Source organism: Balaenoptera borealis (assembly GCF_965194805.1).
Source record: "Balaenoptera borealis genome assembly, chromosome: 19".
Classification (NCBI taxonomy): domain Eukaryota; kingdom Metazoa; phylum Chordata; class Mammalia; order Artiodactyla; family Balaenopteridae; genus Balaenoptera; species Balaenoptera borealis.
The window spans coordinates 12,325,592-12,333,965 of record NC_138878.1 but is presented as its reverse complement, the minus strand read 5'-3'; the positions used below and the strand labels follow the sequence as shown (position 1 = coordinate 12,333,965).

Here is an 8,374-nt window from a genome sequence, read left to right as displayed (position 1 = left end):
AAAAAAAATCAAAGACACTTGCTAAAGATGATAACGGAAACTCTACTTAGGACCATTGCCATAAGTATAGGGATGACTGCAATGGGATTTTGCACCAGAGGAGAAAAATGGGGCTCAATTCCAAATACAGCATGGGCAAGTGGGAATTTATAGCCAAGGAGCAGGGGAGTGGATGGAAAATTACTAAGAGGAAACAGGGGTAAGGAGAGTTTTTGTTAAACCGATGTAACAGTATTCTTGCTGAAGACAGGCCAGGATGATCAGACAACACCTGGGAGATGGTGGAGGATGAAGAACCTGACCAGATATTGAGGGCGATCAGATATCAAGGGTGGGCGGTTCTTGTTAAAACTAGATTTTACAAGTGCACAGATGGTCCTAGGAGAAGGTTCAGGAGCCTGACTAAATGTTGGTCAAGCAAGGAAACTGTCAGGAGCAACTGGAACTCTCTTAAGCCTCTGGAGAGAAGGTAAAATGGTACAATGGTTTTGTATAACTGTTCTGCAGTTTCTCAAGAAGTTAAACCTATACTTACTCTGTGATCCAGCAGTTCTACTCCTAGTTACTTTCCAAGAGAAATGAAACATAAAGACTTGTACACAAATGTTCACAGCAGATTTACTCATAATAGTCCCAAACTGGAAACAACCCAAATGTTCATCAACAGGAGAATGGATAGGGGCTTCCCTGGTGGCGCAGTGGTTAAGAATCCGCCTGCCAACGCAGGGGACACGGGTTCGAGCCCTGGTCCGGGAAGATCCCATATGCCGTGGAGCAACTAAGCCCGTGCACCACAACTACCGAGCCTGCGCTTTAGAGCCCACGAGCCACAACTATTGAAGCCCGTGCGCCTAGAGCCCATGCTCCACAACAAGAGAAGCCACTGCAATGAGAAGCCCGTGCACCGCAACGAAGAGTAGCCCCCGCTTGCCGCAGCTAGAGAAAGCCTGTGCACAGCAACGAAGACCCAACACAGCCAAAAATAAATAAATAAATAACAGGAGAATGGATAAATAAATTTTGGTATATTTATTAAATGGAATACTTCTCAGCAATAAAAAGGAACAAACTACTGATACACATGATGAAATAGATGAATCTTACAGACATTATGTTGAAGGAAAGATGCCAGACACAAGAGATGCATACTGTTTAATCCATTTGTATGAGATTCAGTGTAAGCAGCTCTTTGCAGGAGGCCACCCTCAGCAGGAAGCCCCTTTTCTTGTCACTTTAGTAAAGCTGTATAGTAACTAACTTTTAAGCCCGGCACCCCCATGCTCTACTCATCAATGGCCCAAGCACACCTTTCAAATCTTTTAGTCACACAAAACCTTGCCTAACTTGTTGGTCCTTTCCACAGATCAGAGAAGTAGAAGAGAAGAATAAGTGATTAACAGATGACTAGATCTCTTCCCTAGCTTCCCCTTCAGTAATCTCCCAAACAGACTCTGTGATCAAACTGTGTGAACATGATCACATCTAGAGGAAGATCACAAGAAGTTGAGGAGCCCGCACACAGTGGGGGATGGCGATGACTCAGACCCCCATCTCAGTGATTAACTGAGATTACTTCCCTCCTTCCCTTTAAAAGTTTCACGAGCAGAATCTTCGGAGGTGGTTTTTGGGGTACGTTGAGTCCACCATCTCCCCAGATTGCTGGCATTCTGATTAAAGGCCCTTTTCCTTTTTACCATTTGTGAGTATTGATTTTGTAAGCAGCAAGCAGCGGGACCCCCATTTGATAACAATGAAAATGTTCTGTTTTTTTTTTATAATGTTCTGTATCTTAATTGGAGTGGTGGTTACACATGTGTATACAATTGTCAAAACTTAGAATTATACACCTAATATTTGTGCATTGCAAGTCTATGTATATGTCAATTAAAAATAAAACAAAGTAATGTAATGAGAAAATCAAAGTGTAAAAAATAGAGGTAGTAATAAATTTATTTTTACTTTAAAAAAGTGGGGGGAGGGTAAGAATGTTCTCTCAGTTCTTAACCACTGATCAAAACAGAGGGCATGCACACGTTATGCTTACAGAAGTAAGAATGCCAGACGCCATATTGTCGTCCCAAGTGACTAGTCTAATTCCCAGCGCACCACCAATGGAGTTACTGCTTAGAGACTACATTGTTTATTAGGAGGCAGCGCCACGGTCTAACTCCACGTAAGGCAGCAACACTGAGGGAGACTGCTAGTTGGTTATCTAAGGGAAAAATGCTCCTTCTGTCTTACTATTGTAACAGTCACTTTAAAAAAAAATCTAGATCTTGAGGCAACTATCCCTCTTTTTTTATCTCAAACACAGCAAAGCTTTTCGTGACAGTCAAAAGCAGCAATATCAAGACTCAATTTAAAGTTATTTTGGAGGCAGAGGATCTTGCTTAGAGCAAAAATTGAAGTCTGGGTGCCTACTACCCTCTTTCCACTGCTGTTTCATTACGAAGTGCAGCTGCCCTAGCACTGAGAGGGTGATTCCTACGTTGCTTCCACTGAAACACAATTCCTAGAGATAAACGTGGTCTCTGGGGGAATTGATAGGATTTTTCCTTGCATTTGATTTTAGGGTGCTTACTAAAAAATTTTTAAATTTATTTCACTGTCTGCACCTACTGGAAGGGTGATTGGCATTTGTTTAATCCAGGTGAGTGTTCTCAGGGAGGTGCAGGCTGAGGCTCCAACTGGGACAGTGAAACCAGCCAGCCTGTTTGGAGCAGCTCTGGGCAACAGGGAACCCTCTGCCAAGGCTGCCAATACCCTGGTCAGCTGAGGTTTATATCCATCCCTAAAGGACAGCATCCTGCTGGTAGCCACTGAGAATCCCATTCCTCTTCAGATCCGAGACCAACAAGAAGGGCACGTTCTCATGAAGCTGCGAACTAGACAGCCTGCCCTGAGTCGGATTCAATTAAACTGGGCAGATGACAACAAGAGCTCACATTTTAAAAATGCATCCTACATGATTTACTTGAATTCTCACAACAATCCTGTTTTCTCCATTTTACAAATAAGGAAATTGACGTTCAGAGAAGTTGACTTCCCAAGACCATATGGCTTAATAAGTGGCAAATCTGGGCAACCGAATTCCAGAAAACTCTGGGCGACAAAACCCAAAACCAAGAGCGGAGTGAGGGGCCGGCTTTCCTGGGACCCCTTTACTTTCAAGTTTCTAGCCGTGCCGGTATCCGATTGGCCGAGGCCGGGCGCTCCAGCCAATCAGAGGTGGGCAATAGCCCTGCGCCGGGCACTTTCTAACTGGCCCTTTGGGCCCAAATCCCGGCTTAGATGCTGACTGGGTGAGCTTGCACTGCGCCTAGTTTAGAACTGCCGGATCACATGATGATTTCGTCTTCAGTGAACTGTATGTCCCGTTGGCAGGGACCTTACCTCTTTTGATCCCGAGCATTTCGCCCATAGCAGAGACACAATAAACAACTGTTGAATTAGGGAGTGAACGTATCAGTAAGTCAATTAAGGGTCGGCAAAGAACATCTCACGATCGTGCCTGATTCTGTGGCGCCATCATGTGTTCTGAGCCGAGGCGTGCGGGCACTCGCATTGCTTACGTGTGCGGTGGGGGTGGGCACGATAGGATGGCGGCTCTGCTCTCGGAATGACTGCTCCTTCTCCCTCGTGATGCCTCTGCGTACCGGAAGTGACGGGAAGGGGAAGAGGAATGCCGTAAGATTCGGAAAATAAGTTAGCAATAGTGGCAGGAGCCAGACCAAGTTTGTATTTGGCCAGCAAAATTCTAATGACTAATTTATAAAGATCAATTTGTAAAAATTGTATGAAAAAGTGATTGGGTATAATTTTTACAGAAAATTTGTAAAACATACTCCACTGTTAACACACATTAACAAAGCAGCAACACGCCTGCTGACAGCTAGGAATTCAGTGATGACTGATTACACACCTCCTACCCTTACTGGACTTCACCTCAAGGGAAGACGGACGCTAAACAAGCAGTCCCAAACATATACATATTTGTATAAGAGGCAAATACAGCCTAGCGGTTAAGAAGGTGGGTCCTGGAGCCAGACTGCCCAGGCGTGTAGCCTGCCTTGCTACTTCTGACCTGTATGTAGTAGGACACATGACTTAACCTCTCTGTGCCTGTGTCCTCATCTGTAGAATAGGAATCATAACACATTTGTTGTCAGGAGTAAATAAGCTATCTATGTAGACCTTTTGAAGGTCACCTGACACAGTAATGTCAATAAGGGAAGTGGGGACTCCCCTTGTGGTCCAGTGGTTAAGACTCCCGTGCTTCCACTGCAGGGGGCGCGGGTTTGATCCCTGGTCGGGGAACTAAGATCCCACGTGCTGTGCAGTGTGGCCAAAAAAATAAATTAAAAAAAAATAATAAGGGAAGTACAGGCACCTGTACAGGGCACCCTGGAGATTATGACAGGGGACTGAGGCACACCTTCCTGAAGAAGTGGTTTTTACCATTGAAAGAGGAAGGACTAGGAGGAGTGAGACAGAAGGAAGGGAAGAACTGGGAGAATAGTTCCAAGTAGAGGTGTAACCACGGCAGTTGATGCACCTGGTCACTGGTTGTTTGGGGCCCACTTGGCAGAGGGGAGAGGTTCCCCCTCCAGGCTCCTCTCCCCACACGGAGTACCGAAATCTCTGGTGCTCTGCTGAGAGGGGGGACTTTAAGAGACAAGGACTGTTGAACAGGAGGTTGGCCACAGGTGATGCCCTGGGGTGGCGTGAAGAAAGTATCCTCTGAACTCCTGCTCTGCTGCCTGACCACCTGCAGCCTCTGAGGACTCCCGTTTTGAGTTACCTTCTCTCTTTCCTCCTGCCCATCTTAGCTAGAATCCTGGAGGTGAAATATTCTTAACCTCATCCATAAGTCCTGGCAGTTTCTTTGAATTTTTGTTCCTGCTTCAAAGTGGGCTGGCTGGGGGAGGAAATAACGGTCTCAAAATGAGAAACTGGAGAGGGAAATGCACAGGATCACCAACCTCTCTGCGGCGTGACCTAGCACAAAAGCAAATTTTGGTGAGGGTGGAATTGGAGCAGAGTACAAGGGGGAAGTAAAGCAAGTGAGGCTAGAGACTTGAGGTGCCTGATCTGGAATGCCTACTACATACATGTGTCAGGTGTGTATACACAACATGTTATATGGTTTGCACTTAAGGAAAATGGAAAGTAATGGGGGGCTTAAGCAGGAGAGTGGGAAAATCAGATTCAAATGTTACAAAGATCACACTGGCTGCTGTGTGACAGATGAACTAGAGGAAAACCCAATTAGAGGCAGGAGCACCTGTTAGGAAGCCAGTGTAGAACAGATGACAGTGGTGATCTAGACCAGGGTCTAAGCTAACTTAAGACTATTTGGCATTTCTCCAATTGCAGAATTCCAAGGATGCTGGAAGCCTATGGATGAGAATATAACAGTTGTAAAGACTCACAAAATGTGTACTAGTACTTCCAGGAGAGTTCCATTTAAACAGCCCCCCTCCCCGACCCCGCTTCCTCTGGGAGTAGCTAGCTGTAGTCCTGCATAAAAGAAAGATCTGCCACCCAAGCACCTCTGCCTATGAGATATGGATAAAGCAGAGACTATAAGTGTCTCATCTGAGCAGCTGACATCCCGGACAGCGACCATTCTCAGGCTTCATCTAATGTTTTTTCTCCACCTACTCCTATTCCCCACTTTACAATTAGGACTACTAAGGAGAAGCCCCTTGCTCTGCTGAATACTAATGCCAGAACAGTTTCTAAGCCAAAGCAGGAGCATCCAACAACAGGGGCTGGAGAAAGAGAGGACAGAATGTAGGAGTGTGACAAATATCCTCCAAGCAGATCCCCACCTGCCCTCTAACTTCCCACTAGGTGTTTGAAGCTCTTCCGGGAAAGCCCTGTTCCAGACTCAGGATTAGGAAAGCAGGAAAGCAGGGTACTGGAGCCTCCTAGCATCAGCCCTTCAGGTTCCCTCACCTCCACTGTGTCATTTTTGGAAGATGCTGCAACCTGAGTCAGACAACAGAATAAAGAACATTTATTCTCAAGCAGAAAAGCAAAGTCAGATAAAACTGCAGGGGGTTCCTAAGAACCTGTTTTCTACGTTCAGGATCAAGAGAAACCTGAAGAGGGCCTCTGAAATTTACAATAGCTTAGGGGTGTTGGTGAAGAAGAAGGGCCAGTCCCTTCTTGCGAAGGTGACAGGCCTGACATCATTCATGAGTCATTCATTCATGACTCAACCCTGATGTCATTTGTTCTTTCCAAACCTTCCCTTTGGATCTCTCCCCAGAATTATTTGTGTATAGTGTGTCTAAATTTTAAGAGCCACAGATTCTTTTCGGAATAACAACAGTAAGCAGGTATAAAAGTCTACCATTCCTCCTCTGCAGCACCCCTCCAGTCCATTTCTTCTTCTTTTTATTTTTTTCTTTTTTTGGCCATGCCGCCTGGCATGTGGGATCTTAGTTCCCTGACCAGGGATTGAACCCACGCCCGCTGCAGTGGGAGCGTCAAGTCTTAACCACTGGACTGCCAGGGAATTCCCCATTTCTTCTTTTGTGTTCTCAGTACAACCAGTGACATCCTGGCACTTACTGTGTGATGGGACTGATGTAATAATCTTCTAACTGGTTTCTCAGATGCCAGCCTTTTCCAGCTCCAATATATCCTGTATGTCTCTGCTAGACCATTTTTCCCAAAACCCCATTTCATCACTTCCTGTGATCTAAGAATCTATGACAATTCACTACTAAATCCAAATACTGTTCAAATAATCAAATCTCATTTTCTACTTCACAAGACTTTTCTCTGCCCATGTGGCAAGGCTGCCCCCTTCACTGCCCTCCAGTGTACTGCATGTATCCTAGTGAAGTCGCTTTGGTTGTAATAGGGCCTCATCTGCCTAGGCCACTCTTCTTGTCACTTGGAACCCCACTTTTCTCTCATAAGCAAACTCAACCCCTTCATGAAATCTTCTCTAACCTCAGAAATCCTTACCTTCTGAATATCAGATACTGTGAATGAAACAGCCTTCACGTTAAATAATAAACAAGATGGGAACAAAAAAGGGAGAAGACCTGTTTCCAAGCCCTGTTTGTATTCCTCTCCTAGGACTAGAAAATCGAATATAAGGCCTTTGTAATGCAGGCATCTACCTTCTTTCTGATTAGTTAGCCAGCATACTCTGGTTTGCCAGCAGGAAAAACAGGAATGTAAGGAGTCCTCTGGCAACTGAGTAGGGCCCTTGGCCTATGGTGACATCCCAACTGCTTATGTTGGAGCAATGTCAACTCTGAAATGGAATAGTAGTATCAGGTGATGACTAGTCTATGGAATAATACATAAATCTTCACCAATACCAGCAACCAAAACGTGCTGTTATCTTCTTATACTCAGAAATGATGTCTTAGTAACAAGAACATGTCATAATTCAGTTAAACATCAATAAAGAATACATTAATGGGGTCTTTGGGTAAAGATGGCGGAGCGTGGTTACAGCTTTTCGCTGACTACATTCAGCCCATCTGGTAAGCTTGTCCAGATTGAATATGCTTTGGCTGCTGTAGCTGGAGGAGCCCCTTCAGTGGAAATAAAAGCTGCAAATGGTGTGATCTTGGCAACTGAGAAGAAACAGAAATCCATTTTGTATGAAGAGTGAAGTGTCCACAAAGTGGAGCCAATCACCAAGCATATAGGTTTGGTGTATAGCGGCATAGGCCCAGATTTCAGAGTGCTTGTGCACAGAGCTCGAAAACTAGCTCAACAATACTATCTCGTTTACCAAGAACCCATTCCCACAGCTCAGCTGGTACAGAGAGTAGCTTCCGTGATGCAAGAATACACCCAGTCAGGTGGTGTTCATCCATTTGGAGTTTCTTTACTTATTTGTGGCTGGAATGAGGGACAACCATATTTATTTCAGTCACATCCATCTGGAGCTTACTTTGCCTGGAAAGCCACAGCAATGGGAAAGAACTATGTGAATGGGAAAACTTTCCTTGAGAAAAGATATAATAAAGATCTGGAACTTGAAGATGCCATTCATGCAGCCATATTAACCCTAAAGGAAAGCTTTGAAGGGCAGATGACAAGATAACATAGAAGTTGGAATCTGCAATGAAGCCGGATTTAGGAGGCTGACTCCAACTGAAGTTAAGGATTACTTGGCTGCCACTGCATAACAATGAAGTGACTGAAAATCTGGAATTTCAGATAACCTCTCTACTTAAACACGCTTAAAGTATGTTTTTGTTTTGCAGACTTTTTGCATACTTACTTCTACATGGTTTGATGGACTGATGTTTTTAAAATGAGACTTATAAATCATAATAAACCGTTAAATTCAAAAAAAAAAGAATACATTAACGACTGATTAGTTCTTATGCAT

General features: G+C 44.5%; 1 protein-coding gene and 1 pseudogene across 2 annotated transcripts in view; both read left to right on the top strand.

Moving 5' to 3' along the window:
• The window catches only part of ST3GAL2 (ST3 beta-galactoside alpha-2,3-sialyltransferase 2), an 84,390-nt gene extending 82,699 nt beyond the window's left edge, over window positions 1-1,691 (top strand). Inside the window, exon 12 of the mRNA XM_082369973.1 lies at window positions 1,364-1,691. The gene's annotated coding sequence lies outside the window, so the exon portion shown is untranslated. The remainder of the gene's footprint in view (window positions 1-1,363) is intronic.
• Window positions 1,692-7,338: 5,647 nt separating this feature from the next.
• Window positions 7,339-8,230, top strand: LOC309617525 (proteasome subunit alpha type-2 pseudogene; annotated as a pseudogene). Its single transcript has one exon. The product of its transcript is annotated as a proteasome subunit alpha type-2 pseudogene (transcript).
• The last annotated feature ends 144 nt before the right edge of the window (window positions 8,231-8,374 follow it).